General features: G+C 41.8%; 1 protein-coding gene across 1 annotated transcript in view; it reads left to right on the top strand.

Annotated features, from left to right (window-relative positions):
- Positions 1–200: 200 nt before the first annotated feature.
- Positions 201–18,096, top strand: part of Lmod3 (leiomodin 3) — a 32,740-nt gene continuing 14,844 nt past the window's right edge. The window contains exons 1-3 of the mRNA XM_070018405.1: positions 201–386; positions 1,939–2,032; positions 9,310–9,378. The gene's annotated coding sequence lies outside the window, so the exon portion shown is untranslated. The remainder of the gene's footprint in view (positions 387–1,938; positions 2,033–9,309; positions 9,379–18,096) is intronic.

Genomic DNA, 18,096 nt, shown 5'->3' with positions numbered 1-18,096 from the left:
CGTGCCCTGGAGCCCGGGCTCGAGATGGGGCTCATTAAAGCCGGAAAAGACGTACTGTCAGAAGTGCCCTTCTGTCACCCTCAGTGTGAAAGCAATTAGGAAGGCCTAGCCCCTCCCACTCCTCACGCTCCCAGGAGAGGCTGCGCGCGCAGGTTGCATCCAGGTGGGAAGCTTGTTAAAAAGCTATGGGCTCCCTCACAATCAACACAGCTGGGGAGGAAACCCGGCGCCAAGGGTCTCAGGGGCCCGGTGAGACCAATAGTCTGTGTGAGTCGTGAGGACCAACCAGCCGCACGTGATCCCCTCTCCCCAGCCTTGTTTACTTATCCAGAAACCCCACCCTCCTACCATCCTCCCACTGTGGATCCAGCTCCCAGGGCACGCTGGTAAGGAGCACCTTTTCCTCCTTCCTTCCTTCCTTCCTTCCTTCCTTCCTTCCTTCCTTCCTTCCTTCCTTCCTTCCTTCCTTCCTTCCTTCCTTCCTTCCTTCCTTCCTTCCTTCCTTCCTTCCTTCCTTCCTTCCTTCCTTCCTTCCCCTCCTCTAAACAGCTGACTAACAGCCTTGCCTGCCTGCCTGCCTTCCTTCCTTCCTTCCTTCCTTCCTTCCTTCCTTCCTTCCTTCCTTCCTTCCTTCCTTCCTTCCTTCCTTCCTTCCTTCCTTCCTTCCTTCCTTCCGCTTGAACTTAGGGCCTGGGCACTATCTTTGAGCTCTTTTCTCAAGGCTAGCATTCTACCACTTTGAGCCACAGCTCCACTTCCAGTTTTTAGACCTTTCCTGCCCAGTCTGGCTTTTGAACCCCAATGCTTAGATCTCAGCCTTCTGAGTAGGCAGGACCACAGGCATGAGTTTACATCATCAGGTTTAAGAAGCTAACTTTTCACCCTCTCCTTTGGCCCAACTTTTGTCTGTTCTGTGTACTGTATTTACCTGTGGCCACCTATGTGACAACTGTGTCCTTGTTCCAAACTTGGGTGGAAAAAAAGGGGTACTGAGGTAATTTTAAAAAATCTCCCATGCCTTAACTCCCCTTAGATTGTAGTGACTGGAGTAGTGTCTACAGGCATGGATGCATGGCAAGTCTCCAGCCCCCCCCCCCCCCACACACACTCAGGAACAGTAATTCCTTCTCTTGGCAATGGTCAGCGCAAACCCAAGGCATCTTACCCCTCTTGGCCCAATCTTGAAGTTGGGGCTTTGGAGCAAGCAGTGGGTTCAGAGCCAGCTCTGACACTGACACATAAATCAGTTATGTGACTGATTTTATGCAACAAGTCCATACCCAAGACTGCTGTTATCTTGTTACTTTGGAGGAAGAAGGGCAGTACTGAGGGAAGAACTCGGGGTATCTTGCTTTCTCAGCAGTACTCCTGCTTTACCACTGGAGCTACACCTCCAGCCCTGCTTTTTACTGGTTCTTTTGGAGATGGAGTCTAGTGAGCATTTCTTCTTGGGCTGTCCATATTCCTCCTCAGGCTCTTGAGTAACTAGGATTATGGGTATGAGCTACCGGTGTCCAGCTCTTGTTAATTTTTTTTTAACCATTATCATCATCTTCCTCATCACCAAGTATCTGAGTTATAGTTCTCCAGGAGCTTAGTTAGCAGAGAGATGTTCATGGTGTCCAACATTGCAAGTTACAAGACAATGAAAAGGGCTCCTGTCCAACTCCCATAGCACTGGACCATACATCCTCCAGGGGACCCTTTATCTTGCTGTAATGCAAGCATGACTAGAATAATCATGATTTTTTTCCTCCTTAAAATTGGAAGGCAAAGATTCATTATGGCTAGAACAACATGATGAGGTATGTTTTGGGTTTTTTTCCGTATTATTTTGGGGAAACAAGAAGGAGCAAGTTCTGGAAATGAAATGTTCAATTTAAGCTATTTGTGCAAAGGTCTGTTTCTGTGCTACGCCCAACTTCCTCTCTTTTGCAGGCCACGTGCTATATTGAGAACGATGGCTTTGGAGCACTGTCTGTGGCCTTATGAATAGTAAGAACTAACAGAATCCTCACCCCACAAGGCTGAGGTACGTACCATCATGGCTCCCATGATATAGATGAACAGGCTGATACTTCATTAGGCTGCATGCCTCAGGTCATTTCCCTCACCCTTCTAGTGACAATTCAGAAGCTGATTTCTTGCTGTGAGGAATAGAGACCGGTGTGTCCCCACTACGGAGCAAAACAGAGGACCTCTGCTCTCCGCTTCCTCTCTCTGGGGTTAATGACACTGGGCCACTTTAGAAATGAGTCCTACAGAGCCCCAGTGACTCACGCCTGTAATCCTAACTACTCAGGAGGTTGAGATCTGAGGATCGCAGTTCCAAGCCAGCCTGGGCAGGAAAGTATGTGAGACTCTTATCCCCAATAAACTACTGGAAAACCAGAAGTGGTGCTGTGGCTCAAATGGTAGAGCACTAGCCTCAAGCTGAAGAGCTAAGGGACAGCACCCAGGCCCAGAGTTCAAGCTCCATGACCGACAAAAAAAAAAAAAAGAGTTTTGTCTCTAATAATTCCTCTTGGTTATTTAAATAACCAATGAGTCTTTGGCTAAAGTCCCATCTGGAAAAGCCATATGGAATTTATGTCTTTAGTAAAATTAAAATTCCAATTCCAGTGGACACAAATGCACAAAATTTGAGGCCTAAATAATGCTAGAGTTACTGATCAAAGTTCAACCTACTACTCAGAAATCAGCTTGATGTGTATTTAACTGGGAGTCTGGTACAACAGAAGAATATAAAGTGTGGGTTGGACATCTACCAAGAATCTCTAAGGCTATAGACATCTTTACTTAGTGTCTTTTTGGGGACAGTATCAAAATTACCATGGCATAGACCAGCAAGGTAATCAGATAGACTCTGGAGGAGAAAGAAAATGCAATCATAGAGCCCCTAGATTCTGATCATCATCTATTTTTAACAAGTAGAACCGTGGCTCTAATCTAGCTCTCTATCTTTAATCATTCATTAGTAATGTATTCATTAGTAATGTAACTGTTAACCCTTCTTTTAACCTTTCTTTTAACAGTGCTCTATATGTGTTTGTGTATATCCATATTACATATCTATCAACTTAAATAGAACAATCTTTGGAACATTTATCATTAATCATTGTCTAACATATGCTATTTATAAATATAAAACAAAGCCAATCTTGGAAGAACAAATTTGGTGCAAGTGCCCAATGTAACTACATACAACAACAGTATCTAGCCAATCCTCAATAGAATCTCCTTTTTTTTTTTTTTTTTAAACTCTCTGGTACTGGGGCTTGAACTCAGGGCTTATCCTTTAGCTTTTTTTTTTTTTTTTTTTTTACTCAAGGCTGACACTCTACCCCTTGAGCCACAGCTCTACTTCCAGACTTTTGGTGGTAAATTGGAGATAAAATCATCATGTACTTTCCTGCCTGGATTGACCTCACACCTTTAAGCCTCAGATCTTAGTCTCCTCAGTAGCTAGAATTACAGGTGTGAGCCACCAGTCCCTGGCTGCATTTGTTTCTATGAATATGACTTTAAACAGCATATCTGTACCGCTTCTTAATTTTAGTAAAGAGGCAAATGATCTTGTTTGTTTCTCACAGTTCCTTCATGGAATAGTTTCTTAACACAGCTGTTCTCATAATTGTCCATGCTCAAGCTCCATGTATGGGCCCTGGTTTCTCTGGCCATAGAGCATGTCATGTTCTCCACTTTCACTGCAGTGCTCTAGGAAGCGTTAAATGGACAAATCTAGGAAGGAATGGCAGGTGATCTGTCGAGAAACTCTCACCTACTTGTCCTTGTCTAAACTCCCACCTTGTATTTTGGGTATGCATTTGGGGGACACTCTTCTACAGGTCTCTACTAATCAGTTCTTCTAGAATCTCAGCATGGTTGGTGTTGTGGATCAGAATCTTGTTTCCTGCACTGTAGAAAATGTAACCCCATCTCTGTCCTCTCTGCCTTATTCTTCTCTGCTGCCTGGGCACTGGCCCAAGGCTGCTCTTCCTTCTTTTCCTTGGTGTTATCAGCTCAGCAAAGATAGGCAAGACCACTTGAGAGAGCAACTACCAAGGGATGTCTTTCAACTACTCACAAAAGGAACTGAGCAACTAGCTTAGATAGACAGAAAAAGGGGGTGGGTCAAGGGGGTGGGACACAAGGAAGTCTGCACCCAGGATGGCACAGCCCCTGGGAGTAATCAGAAGTCTTCGGCTGGTGCGTCGGAGGAGTGCTCCCCCCTCTGGCCTGGATGGAAATGGCTTTGGTAGTGACAAAAGTCTGGTGCTTGTGCCCCCAGCTTATCTCACAGTGACTATGGTAGACAAAGTCATGCTTTGGGTACTAGCATGAGGGCAGTCCAGGTGCCTATCTGGCGGCCCTTTGTCCAAAGCTGCTGGGGTCTCAGGGAGGAGCTAGCAGTTAAAAGTCTTCTCAGCCCTAACATCAAGGTACAGTTAAAGGAAAAACAAACTGTCTGGGGCGAGGGAGGGGGTGTGTGCTTACAATAAAGGCTAATCAGTAGCAGTGGTCATGTAACAGTGCTCTAACCCATGTTTAACTCCCATCCAAGTGTCCCCGGGAGAGGTGAGTCTCTACCATCTGTGTCACAGGGGAGTAGCAATGTAATGCCACTATTTGTCATCCCTGACCTGTTATATAAGCCTCAGCCACTGGTAGTAGTTGTCATGTGCTGCTGGATGTGCCCTGATGCGGCCTGGATAGGCGGCTTAGATATCTCGCTAGTCATTGGACGGTTGCACTGTTTCTATATGTTGCCAAATGTACAACAACTAATGTTTGTACCAATCAAAAGGAGTTTCCAGGGATTGATTAGTGATGTTGTATACATGTCTTTGAGCACTTAAAAGGAGTTTGAACCTTTTATCTATGTTCCAGTTCCAAGAAAGATGGATTATCTATGAGGATAAATTCAAGAAATAGATTTAGAGTAAATCAACATATGCATTTTTAAATTTTTAAATGAAACTTTGGAGTTCCATTTCTCTCCCTTTTTCCTTTCTTTCTTTCCTTTTTTTTTTTTTTTTTTTTTTTTTTGGTGGTAGTGGTGGGACCGTCAAGTATTGGAGTTTGAATTCACTGCCACACACTTAGACTTTTTGCTCAAGGCTGGTACTCTACCACTTGACCACATCTCCACTTCCAGTTTTTGTTTGTTTGTTTGTTTCTAGTTAATTGGAGAAAAGAATCTCATGGACTTTTCTGTCTGGACCATCTTTGAACCTCTATGCTCAGATTGTAGCCTCCTGAATCTCTAGGATTACAGGTTTGAGCCATTGTTTGTTTTTCTTTCTTGAAACAAACATTTTGAAAAAAGAGTAAGCTCATGAAATCACACAAGGACATGCTACAGCTAGCAGTGAAATAGATGTGCTCTTAACCTTCCCCGGGCCTCTCTTGATTCCTTTGGTTGCTGGGTGGTTGTTATTCTAAAGTCACCATCTGACTCTCTATAATCCCCAGATTACATTTCAGTGGATTGCAGCTGGACAGAGATAAATTTTCTTTTTCAATTTTAGAAGCCTCTATCATGCCTACAACTATTTTTTTTTTTAAGTGATGTTAGTTTGTGTTACATGGAAACATTGACCGGGCAAAGTCAGTGAATGGCAACCAGACACAGACCGTGATGATTAAATCAGCTGCTGAGTACTATCTTCAGGCTGGGGGTGGGGGTGGGGGGGAGGATGGGGGGGGATAGGGGGTGGGAAGGAGGAGGACTGAAACCAGTGGGCAGAAAATTTGTTTTTGAAGAATTTATCACACAATACTTTCATTTATTTAAAAATAGAAACCAGGAAGTATGCAAAGCACTTAGAGAATGACATTGATCACAGGATTAGAGCCGTGACTTTAAAAAAAAAAAAAAAAAGAAGTAATAGAGAAAGCTCCTATTATTTTTTTGGGGGGGGGGTTGTGGTTGCTGTTGTTTCTCCTTTCTGGATGGATTAAATGTCTGAACACCTAGTAGGGGTGGAATATATGTATCCAAATACCCAATTCTGAAGATAGTAAAAACTATTGCAAAAACTTCTCCTGGTACTATAAAATGGCTTACTGAGAAATGTAATGGGAGCCAGTGAAATTGAAAAGCTCTGAACCCGTCCTGAATACTCCTTTCCAAACCAGTGAGGAAAATACCCATGGTTTATTTCTCCTCCTCTCCTACCTCAAATGCTGCAGTTTTGCATAGAACAATAAGCACGTGAAAGGCGAATTGATTGTGACTTTTGTAGCCTGAATATCAGCTACTGTCTGATTGACTATTTTAGGCTATGTGTCTGTATTTTTTGTTCATGTTCCTTAAAAGAAGTCAGTCACACCATCTCCATCTCTCTGGCTGAGGAAGCTGACACTCAGATGCTTACCCAGATGCACTTAATTGCAAGGTGATGATATACGTGTTCTGAGAGAGTGAGAGGTGAAATCCCTCTGGGTGCCCCCCTCTTCACTGGAGACACTGATAAGAAGGGCTCATTCCAGATTTCAAGGCAAGAGCAGACACATAAGTGTGGCTCTCTTGGTGTTGCCTTGACCTCGCAAATTCATGAAATTATCTTTTCCATACATACCTCCTTTTTCTCCCCAGACAAGAAAGTGATTCATTCACTCAGCCAAAATGTTTTTATTATTTTTCTGTGTACCGAACTATGCAAATGTATTTAAAATAACAAATCTGGCCCCTTATTCTTATAAAGCTTTCTGATCCTTGAGACATTGACTCTAAAGAACGCAAGAGGGCTGGGAAGGTGGCTCAGTGGTAGAGCGCTCGCCTTGCATGCATGAGGCCCTGGGTTCAATTCCTCAGCACCACATAAGCAAAAAGAAAAAAGCTGGAAGTGGCGCTGTGGCTCAAGGGGTAGAGCGCTAGCCTTGAGCTGAAGAGCTGAGGGACAGCGCCCAGGCCCAGAGTTCAGGCCCCACGACCAGACCCCCCCAAAAATTAAAAAAACAAAAGAATGCAAGAAACATCCAAGTCAACTTAGATCATTTTGATGAAAATTACCTTTCATCTGGTAGCATGCCATCTCTCCTCTCATTTACATAATAAAAGAAAAAAGTAGGAATATGTTAACTATGAAGACTCTACCAAGAATTCAGAAAACCACCTACATAGCCTGTTCAGTTGTGTAACCAGCTTTCAATAATCACTGTGGAGCCCGGTGCCAGTGGCTCACGCCTGTAATCCTAACTACTCAGGAGGATGAGATCTGAGGATCGTGGTTTAAAGCCAGCCCTGGCAGGAAAGTCTGTGAAATTCTTATCTGCAATAAACCACCAGAAAACCAGAAGTGGCACTGTAGCTCAAGTGGTAGAGCACTTGCCTTGAACTGAAGAGCTGCGGGACAGCGCCCAAGTCCAGAGTTCAAGCCCCATGACCGACAAAAAATAGTAATAATAATCACTGTGGTCAGGCGACAGTAAGGAGGTAACTAATAGCCACAGTAGAGTAAGAGTTAATTTCAAACATAAAGGTGAGTGCACACAACTATTAAGAAGCAATTGCCCAAAATACCATTATGAGAACAAAATCTATTTCATGATAACAAGATTATGTAACAGAACTGACACCAAGCAAAACAGAGTTAGTAAGGGGTCTTTGTACCCATGAAATACTGTTTGAGTAGAGATAGCACAGGCTGCTAAGGGTTGGGAGGGAAAACCGCTGACACACAGGGAAGGAACAGGTCAGGCTTCTTGTTTGGTATACTATTTAAGCTCTTCACAAAATGCATTTTATTTATTTTGTAGTTGATTGTGAGGCTTGAACTCAGGGCTTAGGTGCTATCCCTAAGCTTTTTCATTCAAGGCTAGCACTCTACCACTTTGAGCTACAGCACCACTTCCAGTTCTCTGGGGGTTAATTGGAGACGATAATCTCACGGACTTTCCTGCTTGGGGTGGCTTTGAACTACGATCCTCAGATCTCAACCTCCTGAGTAGCTAGGATTACAGGCATGAGCCACTGGCACCTAGATCTCTTTATAAAATTTAGATTGGAGTTATAGAACAATACAGGACATGGACAAGCTAGTCTTATAGGCATGAACAAGAGACAGATTTTGGTCAACTAAGTGGCTTTTCTACTGCCTTTCTATATCATGTTAGCTGACAAATACAAAATACTCTTGTGCCAGCTGAACACAGAGAATGTGATAGAGCAATTCTGAGTGCTCTCAAGAAAATGTGAATTATTTTATTTATTTATTTATTTATTTATTTTGTCATTCAACCTAGAGCCTTGAACTGAGTTCTGGAACTAAGAGGGCAGCAGGAAGCACTTAAAATGAAGCAGCGTGACAAAGTACTGAACATGACTCTTTGGAGCAAATATTAGGGCTTCATACATTAATTTTTATACTGCTCTTTTACTTGAATATAGTTTTAATGTCTTATTAGTTGTATTAATGTATCCAATAATTATATAGGCCATGAAAAAGTATATTTTTGCAAAGAATCAGTGATGTGATTATAAGTTGAGTATGCCTGCAAAAGACATTTTTTAATATATTTTTATATCAAACAAGAGCTTGAGCCAGGTGCCTGTAGCTCATTCCTGTAATCTTAGCTACTTAAGGAAGCCAAGATCTGAGGATGACAAGTTTAAAGCCACCCTGGGTAGGAACGTCTGTAGACTCTTATCTCCAATTAGCCACCAGAAAACCACAAGTGGAGCTGTGGCTCCAAGTTGTAGAGTGCTGGAGCAGAAAAGCTCAGGAACCGCATACAAGCCTTGAGTTCAAGCCCCACGACTGACCAAAAGAGAAGGCTTTTTACAAGACACACCTAACAGTCAACAGGGTGGCCCCAGAAATTTGCAAAACAGAGTTTTTCTTGGTGGCCCACGTAGAAAAAGACCAGACACAAACAGCAGAGTTGCACACCCCTAGTCAGTTACTAGCAAGAGGGAAAGAAGCTGCTTGATGTTGACTGGAAGGCAGGAGGGTGAAGCCTTCCATTCCTTGGTGTTGGCATGGCCACCATCTTGGCTCTTCCCAGGTCTTGTGTTTCTCTCTGGGAAAGGTGGTTATGTTCTGCATGAAGGAGGTTGAGATTGTGGCATCAGATGCTCATTGGCTGGGAGAGCTGGCTTCTTCTGCACATGTCCAGTCTTGAAAAGCCAGTTCCCTCACATTCCTTCAGGGCATTCTAGAGGTTTTTAATGGAAGATAACCTAAGCTTTGTTTGTAGGGGAAGGAGTGGAAGGAAATGGTATTAGGGTTTGAACTCACAGCCTTGAACTTGCTAGGTAGGCTCTCAACTTCTCTCTTTTTTTCTACTTTACTTATTTTTCAGAGTCTCATGTTTTTGCCTGGGGTCAGCCTTGGACTTCATCCTATGCCTCTCTTGTCGCTGGGATTACAGGTACACTCTGGACTTACTTTGTGAGATGAGGTCTTGCTAACTTTTTACTCAGGCTGGCTTTGAACTGATCACCACTTCTCTAGTAGTGAGGATTCTATGTGTTTATACATGAGCTATTACACTGAGCTAGCACTTTGATAGTTAAAGAATTCCATCCAAGTGTGTCCAGGCTTTCACCAATTTTCTTTTCTTTTTCCAATCTAGTACTATTCCATCTCCTAATAAAAGCAGCGCAGTGATTCTCAGGGCACCATCCTTTGGTAGGAGTGTTTCTATAGCAACCAGTCAAGATGCCCAACTTCCCCATGGCAATATCTCTAAGCATGGCATTGGAATGTCAGAGGTGAACATTCATGGCCAACCATTCATGCAAGACTTCTGTTTTGAGGCTCTCTTGCTCTGTTCTAGGCACTGAGAATTACAAAGTAAATGAAGCAGCCACTATCTCTGGTCTTGCAGGTAGAAGCCATGCTGATCTAAAGGCAACTCTCAGAGAGATGTGGCAAACAGGCTTTGATGAAAGGTAGCAGCATTTCATAAGTGAATATCTAAGGGAAACAGAAGGACATTCTGCAATATGACTTTCAAGAATCATGCTTTCCAGTGAGAGGCTGGAGGCATAGCTCAATCAGTTGGGCACCTGCCTAGTAAATGAGGCCTTGAGTTCAGCCCTCAATAGAGTCCATCAATCAATCAGTCAACCAATAGATCAATCAGTTCTACAATGACTTACAGTCATACATTCATAGGCCTAGAAAACAGTGGGGTGATTTTTTTGTATTTGTGAGAATAAATACCTTGGAAAAATAGTCTTTCAAAGTTATAGGGCATTATCAGTCACAACAAAGACATATATACAAAGCTGTCTTGCATAACAATTGATCTATCTAGAGAGAGAAAATCATTTTAAAATTGTGAATAAATAGGAAATGCATGACAAAATGTTGTATTCCATCCCCAACAAAGATAGCCACAGGTTTCTGTAAAATAAGCAAAATGAACCTAAGACCACATGATTGAAAAAATCTTTAAGGAGCAAAATTTACAGCATTAAAAACAAGATCTGGTAATGTGCCAATGGCTCATGCCTGTAATCCTAACTACTCAGATGCTGAGATCTGAGGGTCATTTGAAGCTAGCATGACAAGAAAGTCCATGAGACTTACTCCACCCAAAAAAAGCCAAAAGTGGAATTCTGGCTCAAATGGTATTTCTTGAACAAAAAGAAGCTTAGGGATAGCACCCAAACCCTGAGTTTAAGCCCCAGGATCAGCACTGAAAAAGATAAGATGCTGAAGGAAAACCAATACATAGTGGAACTGTTTGTATGTTAACTTGTGTCCTATTTTTCCTTTCTGCTTTCCTTTCCTTTCTGCTAGTCTGTCTCTCTCTTGTCACATAATGAACGCATATAAACTATACTTTAAAATCAAGCTATTTCCAAAGACAGGCAGTAAACTTGTTCCAATGACCATAGTTTTCAGTCATGTCTTTGGAAAGGAACCAAAGAGAAGGCTTGTTTGTTCCTAAGAAAGATTTGATAAAATTCTTGAGACACAGTTTCAGGTTACTCTTCTAAGGTTTCTTGGGACTCCGGCCTTTTCTCCAATGTCCTGAATGCTTCTTGAGTAACAAAATTGTGTGATCTAAGTTTCCCCTTACATTTCAATCAGCTGAAATGCCCTTTGACTTTTGTCCTCAGTTGTCCACCTGTCAGCAGCTGACTTTTTGTTTCCATTTTGAGATAAACTTTTCTTTTTTATGATATAGAATTGCTAAAATGAATAAAGGAAGGAAGTAACACATTCTGACAAGGTACAGTGTTAGATGAATTCATGCTGAGGATCTAAACACTGTACTTAAATATTTTGATGACCCTTAATGAAAGGACTGTCAGACTAATTGTCAACTCTTCTAAATTTCAGGTATTGCTTTTTGATTTTTTTTTTCTGGTCATGGCGCTTGAACTCTGGGCCTGGGCGCTGTCCCTGAGCTCTTCACCTCAAGACTAGCACTCTACCACTTAAGCCACAGCACCACTTCCAGTTTTCTGATGGTTAATTGGAGATATGAGTCTTACAGACTTTCCTGCCCAGGCTGGCTTTGAACTGTGATCTTCAGATCTCAGTCTCCTGTGTAGCTAGGATTACAGGCATGAGCCACCGATGCCCAGCTTGATTTTTCTTTTTAAAGAAACATGATATGTAGTATTAAATTGTAGAACAGAATAGAGTTTCTTTCTTAGCCAACCATTGCTAGACATTAAGTTGCCTAACAGGTCATTGCTATAAACAATGTGTGAACATAGTTTAAATGACTAAAGCTGTGACCCTTATTCCAAATAAAATATGCTGTTGAATGAATTTTATTATCCATGCCTATTCCTTAGTGAAGTAAAATACACATAACATAAAATTTACCAGATTGTTTTTCTGTGTGTGCCAGTACTGGGGCTTGAAATCAGAGTTTGGGTCCTGTACCTGAGCTGGCACTCTACCACTTGAGCCATGGCTCTACTTCTGGCTATTTGGTGGTTAATTGAAGAGTTTCACAGACTTGTCTTCCTGGGCTGGCTTTGGATCATGATCCTCAGATCTCAGCCTCCTGAGTAGCTAGGGTTACAGGTGTGAGCCATCAATGACCAGCTCAAATTACTTTTAAAAGCACGGTTCAGAGTCAGTGAATCCATTGCATTGTAGGCCAACCCCCCTGTTTTTAATCAAATGTGAATTTTTTCATTCATTTCACACCTTGTCAGGTGCCAGTGGTTCACACCTATAATTCTAGCTAATCAGGAGGCTGAAATCTGAAGATTGATTATAGTTTGAAACCAGCACAGGCATACAAATCTGTGAGACTCTCGTCTCCAATTAATCAACAAAAGCCAGAACACCGAGGTGTGACTCAAGTGGTAGAGCATCAGCCATGACTTTCAACAACGTGCAAGCAAGAGGCTTTCAGTTCAAGTCCCAGTACCATATACACACAGTAAAATCTAACATAGTAGCTGTCTTGGTAGGAACAAAGTGACAGTATCATGTACTTTAGAAGTATATGAAATTAACTTCCTCTTTGAAATCCAACCACAGTGAAATCAATTTAGTAAGAATACAAAACAGTTCAGGTAATATAATGGTCTTCCTTTCATAACTCGAGCTACTCTGGGATTTGTGGACAGCAAGACGGGTGGGATATTTTGGTTTGGTAAGTTCAGAATCGCATCCCGAGGCATTGTAGCCGTGGCTCAGGGAAATTTGAGGAGAGAGCCAGCCATTTCTATGGCACTTGTGAAATCCACAGGCAGTTTACAGCCAGTGAACAGAGCCTTGTGATCCAAATGCAATTGCTTAAGAGAAGAGTATGCCACTCCTAGAACAGAACAGATTTATTTAGTACATGTGGAAACCAGTCTAGTAGCTGAGACCATTTATAGCCAAGGGATATGGCTGCAGAAAGAAACATGATAGCTAACTATAGTCTTTGAGGTGATCAGTGTAGGATGGAAAAGTGAATGGAGCCCAGCCAAGGCTGAGGCCCTGAGTTCAGTCCTGCATACTGCAAAAATGAATGAATGAATGAATTAATATATAGTTCCAGGAAAGAAAAAAAATTTTTTGGCCAGGCACTGGTGGCTCATGTTTGTAATCCTAGCTACTCAGAAGGCTGAAATCCAAGGATTGTGGTTCAAAACTAATATGGACAGGAACCTCTCCAATTAATCACTGAAAAAAAACAAGTAGAATAGTGGCTGAAGTGGTAGAGCACCAGCCTTAATTGAAAAAGCCAGAGCAAGAGGTCCTCAGTTTAAACCTTTAAACCCTAGTACCACCATACACTCACACACACACACACACAAACATATACACACAGATAATATATCTCTAGGCGAATCCAGTTTATTGGGATAGCCAACACTGAAAAATTGATTAATTAGCATTATAAACCATGCCATAAAATCACTAGTGGGGTGAAGGAAAGAAAGATCCCAATCTAAGACATTTTGGGAGACAAAGTGTTGATTATATAATATACAGTTTAAAATAAACTATGGATATATGAAGTAAATAAAAAGAATATATCTCTAGGCTCAAATTATAGAGGGAAAGAAGGCCATTTTTCCAAAATGAAAAAAGTGTCAATGTTAATGTGTTTTAGTGTTAAAGGATATCAATAAAAAGTGTTTCTTTTTTAAAAATATAATTTTATTGTTATTATTAAGGTGTTGTACAGAGGGGTTACCATTTCATAAGTCAGGTGATGAGTATATTTCCTTTTTTGGACAATGTCAGCCCTTCTCTTTCCACCAGCTTTCCCCTCCTGTCCCTGCCCACAGTTTCCTAGTTCATTTTCCACATAGTGTATACTGAATAACATGATTGCATTTGCTCACCTTCTTTCCTGTCCTTTTGCACCCCTCTTCCCCCTACTTAAAAAACCCCAAAGCAAAAACAAATACCACCATCACCAACAATAACAACAACATAAAAGCATGTTTCCAGTTGGGCACCGGTGGCTCGTGCCTGTAATCCTAGCTACTCAGGAGGCTAAGATCTGAGGATCACAGTTCAAAGCCAGCCCGGGCAGGAAAGTCCAATAAACCACTCCGAAAACCAGAAGAGGTGCTGTGGCTCAAGTGGTAGAGCGCTCACCTTGAGCTGAAGAGCTGAGGGACAGGGCCTAGGCCCAAAGTTGAAGCCCCACAACTGACAAAAAAAAAAAAAAAAAAAAAGCGTATTTCCATTTCCTGGAATTTGTTTTTGATAAACAGTACTGTAAATGTTCAGAGAAGTTACCCTTCAGAGAAGTTACTAACGGTAACCCCCGTTAGTCTGACTGTGTGTGAATGTCTAGAGTTCTATATAGGTTATCATGTCCAGTTATATTTTAGATCTAGCTTCCACATAGGAGAAAAAACATGCACTGTTTGTCTCTTTGAGCTTGGCTTACCTCGGTTCACGTGATTTGTTCTAGGTCCAACCATTTCCCTGCAAATGACATAATCTTTCTTTCTAATGGTTGAGAAAAATTAGATTGTGTGTGTGTGTGTGTGTGTGTGTGTGTGTGTGTGTGTGTGTGTGTGTGTGTGTGTGTGTGTGTGTGTGTGTGTGTGTGTGTGTGTGTGTGTGTGTGTGTGTGTGTGTGTGTGTGTGTGTGTGTTGTAGGGCAGACTCTTGAGTGGAAAGCGGTTCTTAAATTTGTCCTCTTGCCACCTACCTTTCTCTTCTTCTCCCTTTCAGTAACCAACTCTCTATTTCTTTGCACATCTTCCCGGAGATACTTCATGTCTTTTCATGTAAATATGTATAGATGTTATCTTTCTATACAAACGTGTTATTCTTATAATTTAACACTAATCCCTTGCTAGAAACAAATCACCAAACATGGAAGTTTTTCCCCAATTTATTAAATAATATTAGAATTTCTCAGCTGTGGAGATTAGTGAGAATTCTTTGGCAGCAACCTCCTGTCAGATCCTCACCCCCATTCCCACATCTCTTTCCCAGGGTGTTTAGTGGAGGAGAGAAGAGGGATCCTCCAAAACCCAGCAATCACTAAAGATCAGGGCTCTGAAAGGTAGTACTGGCATAGTACCAGCATCTTTTTAAGCTGTGTTTGTGGCTAACATAGCAACACACTGGGAACCTTTGAATCATCCAAACATATAAATGTCTTGATCATGCAGGGCTGAAGGAAGACAAGGGTTTTCTCTTACCTCCCAAGTTTAGTTTTGACTGTCCTCTACCTCTTCAATCTGTTTTATGACCATTGCCAAAGAATCTCCTAGAAGTATCAGCCCTTTACATTTTGCCTAAAACTCCCTAATGATTCTCAACCACTAAGAATGAAATCCACCTTACCTCCAGTCACAAAGTCTTACTGGATCAGACCCTGCCTAACCTTCCTGCCTAACACAGTTCAGTCATGAGAGCCTTAGGTCAAATTCCAGAATGCCCCCAAGCCTCTGCCTGCTCGTGTCTTTACACTTTCTGTCCTCAGTGCTTTGCACATGGTTGAGTTCCATCTGATAGTGCTCTTCTCCAGTATCTCTTCTGAGGTACTGTAGTTCTTTTCTCCCTGTTGGATCCTCAACATCCATTTTCTTAGCCCTTAATGCAAACAGTAACCATTTGTCTCTGTTATAAGCAGTGTGACTGAGATGCTCAGCAAATATTCCTAAAGGATGGAGTATGGAATGTCTTTAGCTCTCTAAGCCTAAGCTGCAAAAGGAATGACTGGCTAGTTGGTGGTTCTGAGGTTGTTACATGACTCACACCTAAGAATCACCTGGAAGGCTTTGACAGGAGAAAAAGAGGGGGAAGAGGGCACAGACACACAGACAGAGATATTCCTCCACCTAAACCTGAGAATTCTGATTTAGTAGTTTCTGGATGGGACTGAGAGAGTCAACCGACTTTAGAACTTCTTCTAGAGCTTCTGCTACAAAGCGGGGTGCTCTGTGATGTGTGATCTGAGTCTGATGTACTGTAATGATCCTTCACCTGCTTTTATGGTCAGGGTTGAAGTCTTATGAGAAGCTGCCGAGGCAGCAGCATAGAGCATTGCTAAGACACAGCGAAATCATCTCTATGTCAAATGAGGCTCATTTGCACCAGCCAAGGCTCTCTGGCAGCAGGTGGGAAAGAAGCACAGTAGAAGCAGGCATTTTCATGATCCCATGAAAACGAGTGGAATTTATCAGGATAGAATCAGAATCTGAATGAAAGCTTACAAGCAATAATTTAGAACATTTCTCGAGGGGAGAGTTTTTTCTATTTAGATGCAAATGGTAATTTTCTATGTTTATAGTCAAGTTCATCTGGAAGCCTCTCAGATACTTTCTGTAAAAGCTTTTTTTCTGCCATTAATATGTATTTTTTGTGGAAAGTTTTAAAAAATGTGCTAAATTTTGCAGTGGCTTTCATTTTTCTTTCAGTGTTTGTATAGTTATCTCTGAGATGAGAGAATAGTGTTTAATATTTATTGGGGCTTAATCTGTGCCTATACTTTCCTTCCTAATTTATATATGTATATGTTGCTCTATTCTTCCCATAATTGTATACTATTGGGTATTATTATTACATATTGGCCAGTAAGTTACTTAATATATTGCTACCAAGGAGTGGAACTGAGACTGGATCAAGGCAGGTTGACTTCAAGCTCTCCATTCTGTGTGTGTGTGTGTGTGCGCGCGCGCGCGTGTGCGTGCACGTGCACGTGTGTTTGTATATGTGTGTGTGTGCATGTGCGTGTGTCTGTGCGTGTGCGTGTACTGATCCTGGAGCTGGAACTCAGGGACCCTCACTTTATCATTTGAGCCACACATCCCACGGGGCTTTTTGCTGATCAGGGCTGGCTTCAAACAGCAATTGTCAGATCTCAACCTCCTGAGGACCTAGGATCACAAGTGTGATCCGCTGGTGCCTGGCTGGGTTCCTTCTTTTTTTTTTTTTTTTTTTGAGTCCAGTTGTGGGCCTGAACTCTGGGCCTGGGCGCTGTCCCTCAGCTCTTCAGCTCTAGGCTAGCGCTCTACCACTTGAGCCACAGTGCCACTTCTGGCTTTTTTCTTTTTGCTTATGTGGTGCTGGGGAATCGAACCCAGGGCCTCATGCATGCAAGGCAAGCGCTCTACCACTGAGCCACCTTCCCAGCCCTGGGTTCCTTCTTTATAATTGGATTGGGATGATTTTTAGATAGTTAATTTCTCAGAAATTAGTAGGTGACTAAGGGAGAGGGAAGCAGAAGTTAATTAAGAGTGGGGAATGTTGGACTAAACAAATGGATTACTTTAGTGTCGATTTCTTAGAATCTCTGAAAGTAAATGAGCTTTACAAGTGCTTAAAACACAAAAGCAGAAAATAATATTTCCCAAGCCTCCTCCAGCAATACCAACAAACTCAGCTAAATCTTTATTTTTATGGTTCTGGAACCAAATCTAGGGCCTATTGCATTCTCAGCGTGCACTCTATCACTGAACTATTTCTTAAGCCCACCTGAATCATTTTAAATCCTAGAAGCATAGAATATGGAAAGACACACACACACACACATGCACACACACAATTGGAATAGTAACATGTGCATAATTTACAAAAATAATGTTATGTATATTGGGGATGGATTGCAATAATATTAAGCAGACTTAGCCATTCATATGAAAAGTATTTGCTTTCTTCATGTTCTTTGACCCAGCAATTTCACTTGCTGGCATTTATCCAACTTATCCTAAGGAAGTAACTTTAAAATACAAATATTTAGCAACAAGAATGTTTATTGAAGAACTATTGATGCTTGTGAAAAATGGAAGCAGTCTAAATATCGAACAGCTAAGTGTTGATTACATAAACTAGTTTATGCAGTTTATAGGGTACAGCTCCTTTTAAGGAGCTACTAAAAATTACCTAGTAGTGGAATATAGCCAGATGCTGGTGGCTCCCATCTCTAATCCTCACAACTCAGGAGGCTACGATCTGGTTTGAGGCCAGCCTGAGCAAAAAAGTCCAAGAGACTGTCTCCAAAAATAACCAGGATGGAGGCATTGGCTCAATTGGTCAATTGCCCTGAGTTCAAAGCTCAGCACTGCCAAAAAAATTATATAGTAGTAAAATATGTAACTGCCTATAAAAACTTCATGATTTTTCTCAGTCAAAAAATGACAAACCTTCTTTGAATGATGGCTGGAAAATGTAACTGTGATGCAGAACTTGTTTCTCATGCATA

This window comes from Dipodomys merriami, unplaced genomic scaffold (genome assembly GCF_024711535.1).
Source record: "Dipodomys merriami isolate MVZ:Mamm:240054 unplaced genomic scaffold, mDipMer1.0.p SCAF_13, whole genome shotgun sequence".
Lineage (NCBI taxonomy): Eukaryota > Metazoa > Chordata > Mammalia > Rodentia > Heteromyidae > Dipodomys > Dipodomys merriami.
Note: the sequence above shows the minus strand (reverse complement) of the source record. Positions and strands in the feature narration are given on the sequence as shown.